Here is a 14266-nt window from a genome sequence, read left to right as displayed (position 1 = left end):
TGGTGAGGGGCTTGGAGCACAAGCCGTATGAAGAACAACTGAGGGAGCTGGGGTTGTTCAGTCTGGAGAAAAGGAGACTCAGAGGTGACCTTATCACTCTCTTCAACTTCCTGAAGGGTGGCTTAGGTGAGCTGGGCGTCGGTCTCTTTCTCCGGGCAGCAACAGACAGAACAAGAGGACACAGTCACAAGCTGCGCTAAGGGAGATACAGGCTAGAATTAAGGAGGAAGTTTTTCACAGAAAGAGTGGTCAAATACTGGAATAATCTTCTCAGGGAGGTGGTGGAGTCACCATCCCTTGATGTGTTTAAAAAAGACTGGATCTGGCACTTGGTGCCATGATGTAGTTGAGGTATTAGAACATGGGTTGGACTCGATGATCTTAAACGTCTCTTCCAATCTAGAAATTCTGTGATTCTGTGATTCTGTAAAGTTTCCCAGACATGGAGAATGAAAGGGTTTAATGATAAACCTACACATCTAAGTGTCACCATGTAGATTCTACATATTAAAATCAATATTTGCCAAATATTTCCATTACAGCTTCTAACACAAGTTCAAAAACTAATAAATGTTAGCACTAATGAAGCTAAAGTTCATCTAAAAACAACACAAACCCACAAATGGTTCTCAGAAATTGGAAGTCTGCTCAGTATAGGTCAATGCAAGACTTCTCATTACAGCACTGCTTTCTGAACAAAGCAACCCACTTAATTTTATTGTATGTGACTAATGCAATTTTTGGTATTTGATAGGAAACAGTTCCAGAGAAAATTATTTCAATACAAAACATAACACTGACATACAGCTCACATTTTCTTCATTTCATTATCACCTTTCTTCTTTGACCTAGTTTCACCACTGTTCAAAAAGTCTATTAAGAGTAGTTTTGTTTTCCTCATAAATCTTCCCACCAACCCTTTGATCCTTCTAAGACCTTCTTCTTAATTCCTGTGAGTCCATCAACAACTTCCCATAACAGGGACCTTGAAATGCCTGCAATTCAAACAAACGTAAATATAAATGGACAAAGAAGTGTTTATAAAACAGGAAAGAAACATTTTTTCTCTCCTCCCCTTTGTTGGTCCCTAAAATATTTTTTGCATATACAATTGGAACTCATATCTTTTCCTTACTACCTCAAACTCAGATCTTAGAGATTTTCCTAGTTCCTTAATAGTTTTAAGGTTTCTCGGACCCATTTTCTTTTTCGTTTAAACTGTATAGCTGCATAGTATTAAATAAAGTATTTCAAGATAAAACTCAGTTTCTTCCTCTTACTTTATTTGGGACGCTTGATGCTCAGTGAGGGATGATAATATAATGTCTATATCTGATGATATTTTCTTCAAAAATTTCTGTCGTGGAAAATCATGTATTAGGTGTTCTGCATGGCAATTATGGTAAAAAGCTACTTTTTTCACATGTCGAATCAATCAAAATTAAGACTGGTTTTTTGTGAGACTCAAAATACATCACAAAAGTTACCCATGTAACAAACAATCACATTATTATAAATATTAAACATCATAAAAACTGCAACACACAGCCATTTGCTTTTATAATATTTTCCAGACAGTACACATGTTTAAAAATTTAACTATTCGCACATTTAAGCAGCTATCTATCTTGTGCTGGAATAAACCAATGTGTAGGTGGTGAATCTTCCAGCTGAGCTGCACAAAAACATTAGTACACAGAAAAATAAGTGAAAGGGAGCCAAAATATTTCCCCTCTACAGGCAGAAGCTCATTTAAGCCTATGAAAAAACATAGTCATTAGGGAAACTTAGTTTATCTTCTGTTTGTGAAAGGATATAATAAATAACAGACATAACTACAGTGTGGGCCATGTTCAGGAAATCTGTGAGGTCTCTTGGACCACACACTCCCTCCATAAAGTCACACATACTAGTGATGAAGCAACTCACCCACCCAGGGCAATGCTAAGATCACTTACATATGGCTGGAAAAGGAGAAAGAGACATTCACCAAATGGTTACCAGCACCAAGAACTACCATCATTGCCAGACTTAATGCCAGCTATCCCAGCGGCATTTGAGGATGCAGGAATAGCTACAGGCCTCTTCACAGGCTTGAACTCCCCAATAATCCAATGCAAACAGGAAAAACAAAGTCTTCTGTTGACTGCTTCATTTACTTTTCAAAACTTCAAGATGCAAAAGCCCTCAGAGCTACAAAGGTCTCTGAGCCACAGTCAGCAACCACAAAAGTGGGTATGGATGATATTGTGCCAGCCTACAATGCAAAGGAAACCTACATGCAAAGGAAAAGGAAAACCAACTACTTCCTGATCATGTTAAATTACAGAAGAAGAAATGTGAAATTTTTCATTCAACAGCTGCTTCTCCTCCAGCTGGCTGACAGGTTAGGTATGTCAGCCCTTTCCAAAAAACAAATGTATCCTATCTTCAAAATAAGATGGGTCACATAGGAGCCATTCAAAAACTTGGCTCTCAACAGATCCATAATCCAGGGGGATGGACCAACTACTGAATCATTTATTCCACTGTGAAGGCATGTGAACTTCAAAGAAAAAAGGAGGGAAAAAACCCAGAAAAAAAAAAAAATCAAGCTTCTGCAGCCTAGACAGTTTCATGCTAACTATAGCCATATACAGTTTTCTCCTTTAAATCTTTATCTCAGTCAAATGAAAACACACACACAAATTAAAACAACTAAAATAAATTATGCATGGAGAAATTAAGATTCAAAGCTTAAAATCAGCCTTTGCTCCCTAAGTACAATGCTGAGCAGCAATGTTCATCCCTCTCTTGGTTCATACACAAAGACTATATTACATTATTAAATCATTAATGGCATGCATATGTTAAAACAAGAGAAAAACACAATTTGAACTAGTTAAATTCGGAGCTATGAGGACATGTAACTCATCCAGGATCAAATAATTAATTTAGTTATATGCAAAAACAAGAACAGTGGCATACAGCAAAGAGATTTTATCAAGTTGCTATTTGTAAGCAGTAGACAGAAGGGGTTAGTGGACCTATTTATTGATCCTTAAGCAGGACACCAGCTCCGCTGCAAGACCAGCACAAAGACTATTTCTATTATCAGGTAATGAGATAAATGCAAATTAAGAGATACACTCTTCGCTTCCCTCAAGCAAAATCAAGATGCCTGTGGCTACCCAAAGACAGAATGCTCCCTGTCCTAAGCAAGGCAGCTCACAAAGAGGGGCCCCTTGCACTGTCACTCGGACCTTCTGCCTTCTCCTCTCTTTATGACTACAGTGCCCCATGCACAGGACTCTTCAAGACATCTCTGTATATTAAGCCCTATTATATGCTTATTTGTTCCTATTTAATGTAAAGCGTTTTTTGTTATTCTCACCAATTACAGTTCCTTTAGGAAAAACAAATATTTGACCATACCTGCTTCCTCTTTAATTAAGAAGATACATAGTGATGTTCCGAACTTCTGAGGCTATGCAGAAAACCACAGGAAACAAAGTTAAAAACAAGCCTCTGCTTTCTAAAAAAGAAACTTTGTATTTCTGAGAATTTGACGGAGGAAGGACACATAATGGTCTGAGTCAGCCCGCAAAAAGTAAGTAGCAGATAATTGTGTTTCCCCCCATACTGCAAACCACTTCACCATACCCTGGGACTTTAAGTGCTCATTCCTCAGCTATCAGACCAACTTCCCCCTATGAGTTGTAACAGCTGAAGGCTTTGGGGTGGATGTGGAGTATATTTTACTTTTGTAAAGATGGCTACATATAAACTGCTCTCGTCAGCTTATAAATGATGCCTCAGGCCAGACAGACACAAGTCTGATGTACTATTACTACTAGATTTTAATTAACCAGTACTTCTAAATAGCATTTCACATTATCAGATAGAGAAGAACACAACAGAGCAATGACAGCACTGATACTGATCAGTTTTTGTTCAGTCCTTCCAGTAAAGGAAGGTGCATTGGAAAGAGAGAGATTTGTTTTCCATATTATTTGGTTTGTTTGACTCAAATATGAGCTTTTCATCCTCACTGGAAGAAAAAAAACTACTCAGTCAATACATGAGGTCAATGAACAATCATTCATGATAGCTACGTAGATACAATGGCTCTTTTTTTGTTCTTTTTTCTTTTTCAGCATAACTCAATAGCAAACAGCTAAATGGAGAAAAACCATTACACAGATTTTCTTTTTTTGTTTACTGTTTTCACAGATCACATTTACAGTGTGAGCCTCTCCGATACATTCCCCAAATCTCTGGCAAAGAACATTGCACTATCCTTCGGCTAAAAGACAGTTAGATATCTAAACAGTAGCTTCATGTTACCTGGCACACTTGTAAGTGTAATCAGTTAAAGACAGCTGAATCTTTCTCTGTCCATACAGGAGAGGTGGTTTAGTCCAACAGAAGAACTGGAAAACTTTACTGCCTAAAAAGAATAGTTTCTTTTATCAGTTCCAAAATACCCAGCTGTGATGCTGTTGACTGTGACTAACTGAATTTGGCATAGCTTTAATAATCCTTCACAGAAGAGAATTCTATTTGCTATATGCAAATACATCATCAGTTAAAATATTTGCAAGTATCAAATGATGATATTTGAACAAAAGAATCCTTTTAGGGTTTCCTACAGTCTATTCTTAAAGCAGTCAGAAAACAACTTTACTGAACTAGCATTAATTAATGTTCACTCACTGTGTAGAGATCAAAGTACTTACTATATACAAATATCCCAACAATAACAGAAGAGTACTCACAGTTATTTACAACAAACTTCAACAGTCTCACCTACACAAACCAAAATGTTGCTTTTCCCTTCCCACCTCCAAAGCCACACACTTCAAATAAAGCCCACTCTGGTATGTGAAGCAAAGTGTATGGAATAAAACTATGATCTGTTTACCCAAACAGCAGATGTATTTACAGACTACAGAGGCTCAGAGAGGAATTTCCGAATACCTACATGATCCTTTCCTCTTCAACTTAGAGTCCATTGCAGTACCACAGGATAAATCTTGAAAATCAACCACCAGTAACACAGAACAGCCTAATACCTGGCATAAAACACCCTCACTGCCACTAGGATCACTGCACAGGCTTTCCACCTCCTGCCAAAATTGCTTTTCCTCATGCCCCAAACCACTGAGAGGAGGAACATAAAATTGTTTACTTGATATTACAAGAATAGAGGAAACATTTATGGGGTAAAACATGAAGCAGCCTACAGGTAGTGTCTGGAGGGAAAACACTATTAACTTAACCCTCACACTCACTTTAGAAAACCCAGCCAAAATGTGTTAAACATATTAATACATGACAAAAAAGTAGACGTGCAACATAAGGCTGTGTCTTCATTAATGCCAGATTACCATTTGGTACCATACCATTTTGTATGACCACTATGCAATACAAATTTATGCCCAAGCAAGCACAGGCACAAGCACATTTCTGTCAAGTTTGCCTGAGTGCAGGATGCTGCATTCAAGCTGACTTCATATCAGCTGAAAAAGTACAAATAATATCTGTTTAGGTATTGTCAGAGTCACAGAGAGATGAGCAACATCTGACAGAGCAGAAAACTTACTAGTATAAGGTTAACATCAAAACTGGGGATGAAAAGTTATATTTACATGAGACATTTGCATCATGTGATTATGGGTTTTGATTCACCTACAAGTGCCTTAAAGATGCATCATTGAACCAACAATCTAAATCAAGCTGTAAATCAGTGTCTGTAGGGTAAAGAGCAACAAAGCATCCTCCTCCCTCTATACCCCTCTGTCCCCATCAGAGACATAAAGGCTTTCAGTCTTTCCTCTAACTCTGTAGGGAATCTCATGTAACATGTGTTCATGTAAGCAGTTAAAATGTATCTACAATAGAAGGGGAGATGGGCAAAAAACCAAAAAACTTTCATATTAAATACAATTTCACACACACATAGGAGAAAATAATTCAGAAAAGCCAAGTTAAGATTACAGACATAGCTCCCTAGATTGCCTAAATGAGACAATATGTATTATCTCATCTGGCAGTTTAGCATGACTGAAATGAAACATAATTTGCAGTTGACGCCAACTGGCAGGAGACAAATGTTCATGGTAATCTTTGTGTTTTATTAAGAAAGTTCTTCTGTCTTAAATTACACGGAAAATGGATTGGAGGCTTTTGGTCTAAAAAGTACAAGGGTTGCAGATGCTACTCTGAGCTGTTAACTCATAGAAAAATGTGTCTTGAGTTTTTACAATTAAAAGGACAAATCTAAAATTATGCCAGGTCAAATTGTCTACCCAGTACCTCTGTCTCCAAGAGTAGCCAAAAGCAGATGTCTGGGGAAGAGAATAGTGTAATCGTTTAGTCATACTTTCCCCAAATACACTTGTCTCCAATAATTTGCAGCTCAGGGACTTCCAAAGCCAGAGGTCATGCTTATGTATTTAATAATCCCTCACAGACTCTTTTTTTCCATTAATTTTGTCCAGTTTCACTTCAATTGGTATAAATTTTCAGTATCCACAACATCCTGTGGAGTTACACAACTTAATATACGTGCATGACAAAATTCTTTTTTTTGCTATTCCAAACCCAACACCTGCTAGTTTTATTTTCATGCTCATTAGCTCTTGTACTGGGAGAGAAAATGAACAACTTATCCCTAAGCCTCTCACAACGCCATTCATGTTTTTATAAAAGTATCATCACATCCCAGTTGTCTCTTCTCCTCACCAATTTAACTGCTGAAGAAAGTCACAGTGCTGAAAAGAAGATCCTCATCACGTCAGTAAGTATGAAGAGGATCTCATTCTGTTTTATTCTCTATCATTAGAGCATCAAGACAAATATATTCTTAACTGAACAAACAAAATAGATGTGAAGTAATGAAAGGTAACCCAAAAAAAAGCAACAAAAATAACTGATGTACAAAATTCAGTGCCTGTGAAGTGAAAAAAAGCAGGCTATTATAGTTAAAAAAACACAACAAATGAAAAAGAATTACTTGCTTTGTCCTAGACAGATGTAGAATGAGCAACTGTAGTATTAAATTACTACAAGAAAGGAATTAATTGGATAACACACAAAGAAAATTTTCACATGTCATGGTGATATAAGGGAGACCACTGAGTTCCTTAGAACAAGTCACAGATGACAGATACAGATGATCCTAATCTGAGGCAGAAGAATGGGGTAGATGATGCCATATGGTCTCTTCTAGTCCTATCTTCGTATGATCTTCTTGGGATGTCAGGTGGAATCTCTTCCTCTCAATGATTTAACAACAGCAAAATAAACAAGCAGGAGGAGTGGAAGGTTAAAGGGAGCTACAGGGTTGACTGCTCTGGAAAATAAGAAGTTACAACCTGCTCACAAATAAATTACTTGTTGAGACCCTTTCCTTGCCCAACTCCAAGGAGCCTGTGGAAAGACTGAGGGACCACCAGCCAAGAGCTGGAGACATTTTGCTGAAAATGCGGACTTCTATTCTCTGACCTTGCCTGGAGATTCTTTAAATCTGGTTGGGAAGCGGAGGCATACTATGCAGAGTACACACATGAGTATGTGAGACAGCCCCAGTGCACTCTTAAGGATTGTTTACCTACTGTGCAATGCATGTAGTGAGCAACAGAAAAACAAGGTAAACTGTTGATACAGGCTAGTCAAACACCAAAAAATTGGACTATTCCTAAAGCTCTCTTTTAGACAGGACTTTCACCCTTTCATGTTAACATGTACCACTTTTGCAGTAACCAAGCTCAAGAAAGGCTGGATATTTCCATACTCCAAATTCAGCTGCGATAAAAGGCAATCTCTAATTCAAGCTGCCAGGGCTGTCATGGAATGCGGTCTGGGCCACTTAGATGTAAAGATTGGTTGAAGGTAATTGCACTGATTTTATGCAGTCGTGATCATGACTAATGATTGAATAAACATGTATACGCAACACAAACCTCATCCACATTCCTGCAAACTGGATACCTCTGCTAAATCATCTACCATCTCAGCAGCGCAATCAGCTGGGCAGTCTGTGGAATATCTTATATGCCAGATGTCATGTACTGTGTCTATTAGTACCTTTAAAAGCCCCGAAACAGAGAAAAATGTGACCTTTGTTAACTACTCAAAGGGAAACCATACCAGACAAAAACTAGCTGGAGAAAAATCAATGCACAGAGACAGAGAGAGAGAGAGAGAGAGAGAGAGAGAGAGAGATGAGATGAGATGTAAGAATGCATGAAACTTTTACTATTACGCCATATTCGTCCCACCACGTACGTTAACTTTAAATGATGTTCTAAGTGCACAGAATCATATCCACAAATATGACTGAATATAAAATTAAAATATATGCTACTATTTCAAATGTATGCAAAATAAAAGAATACATTACAATACTAAAACTAGAACTTACATTTAAATTTTTCTTGTAAACTTTAAATTACTCAGGCCTGCCTGTGCAGAATGGCATTCAGGTTTTATCAGGTGGCTATTCTGAAATAGAGTTACAATTGCCAAAATTTTCATGATGACTATGAATACCTACTGCCTTATTTTCTGAAAAAAAATTCATAGAAGGCTGCAAGAGCTGGAGTATTTGCACAAGATATTCTCCAATTTTATTTTTTATTATTTTTTTTATTTCAAGCATATTTATATTTCAAGCATATTTCAGTATGTACTATTCATCAGTATTAACAGTTGTGCAGAAAGATGCTGCCATTCTTTGCACAAAAGAACTCTGTTGAGGTACTCTGTACAAATATTGCTTTAATTGTCATGCTGTCACTCACTCTCCCTCATAGGAATAGAGAAGAGAATCACAAAAGAGAAAATTAGAAAACTCGTGACGCTTTAATAGGTAAAGCAAAAGCCATGCACTTAAGCAAAGCAAAACAAGGAATTGAACTAATGCTTCACATGGGCAGGCCAGTGCTCATCAATCACCAGCAGAGCAGCTCATCAATCACCAGTAGAGCTCCATCACAGGTAAAAGTGACTTGGGAAGACAAACGTTATCACTGCGATCCCCTTCTTCTTCTTCTTCCCCTAGCTTTATTACTGAGCATAATGCTGGTTTTACACCATAGGACTTGGTGTGAAACATCCCTAGAGCCTGTTGTGGTCAGCTATCATGGCTGCATCTCCAACTTCTTGTTCACCCCAGTCTATTTGCTATCAGAGCATGAGAAGCTGAAAGTCCTTGACTTGGTGCAACTACAGCTCAGCAACAACAAAAACATGACTGTGCTATCAACATCAGTCTCATACTAAACCCAAAACACAGGACTATATCAGCTATCATGAAGGAAAATAACTAACTCCTCTGAAATCAGAACATCAGTAAACTCCTAATATCTGATAGAATATGTACTCTAATCTGCAGCACCTTCTCTTCTGCACGTACTTTAACAGCAGGAACAGTAACTATATCTACAACACTGTATATATATATATGACTTATTAAACATTAAATAAAAAACCTCACCCCTTTATATGAAAGTATTTTTGGCAGAGCCTTCCCTCCACACACTTACTGTTTGCAGATGATGTATCGAAGTAATACACATATGCTAAGAGACAAAACGAGTACATAACCATTAAAGACAAATGTATCTACCAACATACAATACTGGTGTATTATCACCACCACACACTTCAGTGATGAGGTCAGGTTTAGACAAATGAAAGTTCAATGAAAAGTCTGGAAAACTTGTTTACAATGATCCCAGACAAAAGCCTTGCAAGCTGCAATTCACTGACCTATGTAAACTGATTTGGCTTTCAGATAATCTTGCAGTGAATACTATTGCAAAATCTATAAACACAGATGGCACCAACTGCCACCCTATCTGCAATCTCAGCAGAAGATCAAATAAATACAGAGACTGAATTTATCTTCCCACATCACAGGTAATTCTTTCCAAACAGGTTTAAGGGATTATCATTGAAAGCTGAACCAAGAAAGTTCTGTCACAGCTAACCAAAGTCTCAACCACCCTGAGAAGTCACACTGCTCAAACAAAACAGATTTAAAAACTGTATGGCTTTTAATAAAGTAATGCAACATTCAATTCAGACCAGGCTCTGGTTATAATTGCTACAATCACGATATTGACCATTTCTATTAGCAGTAAACTCACAGGATTTTCTCCTAAAGCACCCTTACAGAAAAACTTACTTGGGATCAAGAGGGATGAAAAGGCTGACAAGCTACAGTCAAACTTTAAGGTAAAGTATCAGTTGTATTATTAAGCCATAGTATATTATTTTATCTACAAAACTTACTGCTTTGATCTGGAACAGAATGACAGCATTGATACTTACTGCTGAATTTCAGAAATGATGTACTATAAAGGCATATATGTATGCAATGTCAGGCATCAGCAAGCATGAAGATCACTTAGTCAACTCTAAAGCTACTACTGTTTGTATAATTAAAATCCGAAACATATTCATCAGTAAGATGTAAGATACCACAAAGAACGCATCAGTCCAAAAATACCTTTAGCATCTTTAAGATGACATTAAGCATTAAGACAAAGAAGACTAAAAATACAGCAGTGACGCCAATGACAAAGGAGACTGAGCAGCTGCTTCAGCAATATTGCTTCATTGATTGTTTCTCAGCAGTAGAAGCTGTTAAAGGTGAAAAAAATCAGCTAAAATAAGCCTTCCTTGTGTGTCTGGGTTCATTATAGTACTCTCAGTGGCTGAATCACAAAATTATGCTTTCTTCAAGACATTTTTTGCTCTTTTTACAGTATTTCATTCTCATGGTTTATCATATAGTTCATGTGTTTTCCCCATGGGCTTCAGAGAAACCCTTAAAGAAACCCCAACCAACAACATCTAAAACAAAATACATAAGAAGTATTTTAGGGAACAAATTGCAGCAGTATTTCTCTCAGGCAGCAATGTCTCAAATATTCTGGATTCTCCTTTGAAGAATCCACATCTAACTTAACTATAGAGCTCCAAACTGAAAAAGACGGTATGATTATGAGAACCAGAAGACAATGAGTACTGGAGAAATTAATCTTTAGCAAAAGACCATGCTTATTTTTGTTTTTTGTTTGATTTTTTAAATTACATTAGTGAATCAGAAACTGGAACCTACTGATTATGTGAACAGCACAACAGTCCCTAAATATCTTTTGGTGTGATTTATTTATACTCAGTCATGGATACATACTGTAAGTGTCCAACTGCTATGTATATTGCCACAGTTCAGAATTTCAGATACACTCCCGATCCATTCACATAGATCAGGTAATTTGCAATCAGCTGTTTGCTGTTGCAGCAAATTTATAATTTAATTAATTTTCCACTGTGCATTTAGTTTTCTTTGGAATTACCTACCACAAAAATGTCTTTTAGGAAAATACTTCTAGGAAAATTGATTACTCTCTGATTAACTGATGTTGAAATACTTATTCATGGTTAATGTCTCACCTACTAGAGTTGTAAAGAGAAACAAAGGCAAATTAAAAAGAAATGAAGACCTCAGATCTGCAGGTTTTTTCCCAAAATGCCTCAACTTCTGTCAGCAGTACAACATGAAAATATCACTTTTCTTACAAGACAGTAAAACAGTACTTGTTTAGACAACTTTCACAGTAACACATCTCCTGAGCAATTTTAAAAGGCAAGGGATAACAAAACTACTTTTTTAAGCTGGGCTTTACAAATGCTTTACATTCAGCTTTATTCCAATTCATCCATATGTAGGACAATGATTTTGGAAAAATGTATCCTGTTAGTTCCACTTTCCCAGGGCAGATTTTAGGCACTACAGCTCAGGAGAATCCTGCCAATTTTCAAGAAAGCTAAAGAGATAGAAGGGAAAGCTGAAAAGCCAGAAGGGAAAAGTCTTTGGTATTATTTTAACACTTGTCAACTACAATCACATCAGCAATTGTCTTTGCATCAAAAAAGGGCTCTGAGAATCAGTAACATCTTCCAGCAACTTGCCACCTCTTTCCTTGTTCCCAAATGAGTGCAAAATGCTGACTCCCCCAAAATTATTTATCATGTAGGCAGAAAGTATAGAAATGGGAACTCTTGAGAGGGAAGGGAGATAATGAAAACACAGAGGAAAGCAGGACAAAGGAAGACACAGAAAGTCCTTATTCACAGGGAAGGAATGGGGACATAAGACTGTTTCTCTTGTTGCTACCAGCAGTGAGAAGCTGAGCACTGCTCTCCTCCCCACAGGCTGGATGGTGTGAACAGTCACCCAACAAGAGGAGCTCTGTGTGCTTGTGCCTGGGCACAAACACACGAACACACACCTGTGTGCAGGAAGTAAGGACAGTTAGGGACAGCGGGGCAGCCATCCTCACCTTCCCACTTTAAGCTTTAATAAATAGCTCTGAGGCAAACAGCAGCTTCACTAGGGGCTATTTCTGTGTGGAGAGACTCTTTCCTTTTCGTCTTGTAACAAGGTAGTTTAAGATGCTGAGGGTAAAATTCCTAGAAACCGTTTTCTTGCCTGATTTTTTTTCCTTCTGATTTGCAGAAATCTTACATTAGCTAGGAGCTGCCATCCTGTGTTCAACATGTCCCCTGCATTGCAAACACCACTTCTCTTTTACTGGGGAGCCCTCCAATGGGTACTCAATATCTAACAGAGTAGAACCTTCTGGAAACACAGATTTTGATTAATAATAATTCTGTTCTCCAACACACTCAAATAATGAATCATTTCATTTTCATGTAATTATTATTGAAACAGCAATGTCTACATCATATGCAAAATAAAACACCAAGTTTCTTGCCTGGTTGCCAACTAAACAGTCACCTGCAGCGCAGTCAGGTTCTGCTGATGCAACAACACATAGCATTGTCCTACTGTGTTATAGAACACCACAAGCAGTCTTCACAGCTACAAGCTAGAACATGAAAAAGGATCATGGCAATTATTGGCTTCCTTTCAGTCTTTGCCAGCCGTACTTCTTCTGATCCTAACTTACCAGCCCAGCACAATCAAGACTGTCTTAGAAGATGTGGAGGAACGATGATTTGATTAAATAAGTAATAAAAATAACTGTAACATTCTTACACAGCAATGCTGCATCCATTCCCAGGGATTTACAGTCATAAAAGAAAATGACACACTACTACTACTTGCCTGACGTGTGCGTACATCATCATGCAAACATTTCCCAGAATGCTTAATAAAAACAGACGATTAACTAAAAAAAAGATAAAGTGGGCAATTTCCTCCATACTGATTAAACCCACTGCATGACTCAGAGGGAGAAATCCTGTGAAGAAAGCAGCGTTGTGATTAAAGCTGGAGTGGCTGCAACTAGCACATGGAATAAAAAACTGAGCAATGGTCCCATGAAACCGTGTCTGAGATAAAACCCTCTCATTAACAACCATCTTAACAGTCTGCCTATACCCTGACCTAACAATGCATGAACATGGATAGAATACTCAAGAAGATCCCAGAGATTAATTTGGTTTATATTTTTCTAGTATTTTTGGTTTAGAAAAAATAAAATGTAACGTCACTGACATTTCCCAGTTAGCCACTCTTTGTGCACAGTATAAATTTAGGTCTCTATGAATTACCATAAGGAGCATAAGGTTTCTGTCACCAAAGCAAACACATTGAAAACAACAGGGCCCCTTGCAGGTATGAGCTTGAGCAGTCAGAACGCACTGAAGGATTGGGACCAAGGAGACATCTTCATTAAGGGATCAGTAATGGTGCCTAAAAATGTTTCCCTAAGAAAGCCAAACCTTGTTATTAACATATATTTTCTTCTGGATGAGGTCAGCTGGAGCTCTGTAATTGTGCTCATTTATTCCTACTAATATATCTCTCATTAGGATGCACACATTCGCAGCAACTCGTCTGCTTAGTTCTGGCTTGGTGTAAACTTCCTATGATGGTGCAACCCTGCTGCTCTGCCACCAGGTACTGGCAGCATGTGCACTTGTCTGGACACGGCACTGCCAGCCCATGCTGTTTTACTTGATGTTGCTCCAGCGCACCCACAACTTCTGAATTACGGGATCCAATCTCATCGGTGTGTTATCAAGTGCCTTTGGAGTGACACCTAAACTACCAAAAAAAGCGCACCGGTAACCTGTGTCACCTACTTCCTGCCTTTCCCTGAAGGGCCCTAAGAACCAAAATATACACATACATACACGCAGACACACACATCCCTCCCTCAAAAACTGGTCCCAGAAACACGATGGGTATGAAGAACTCGTGTCAGCGATGTAAAGGCACCCAGGTGAGCTTTGAACCGCC

Source organism: Geospiza fortis, unplaced genomic scaffold, assembly GCF_000277835.1.
Source record: "Geospiza fortis unplaced genomic scaffold, GeoFor_1.0 scaffold201, whole genome shotgun sequence".
NCBI classification, from domain to species: Eukaryota; Metazoa; Chordata; class Aves; order Passeriformes; family Thraupidae; genus Geospiza; species Geospiza fortis.
This window is presented reverse-complemented; position numbering follows the sequence as displayed.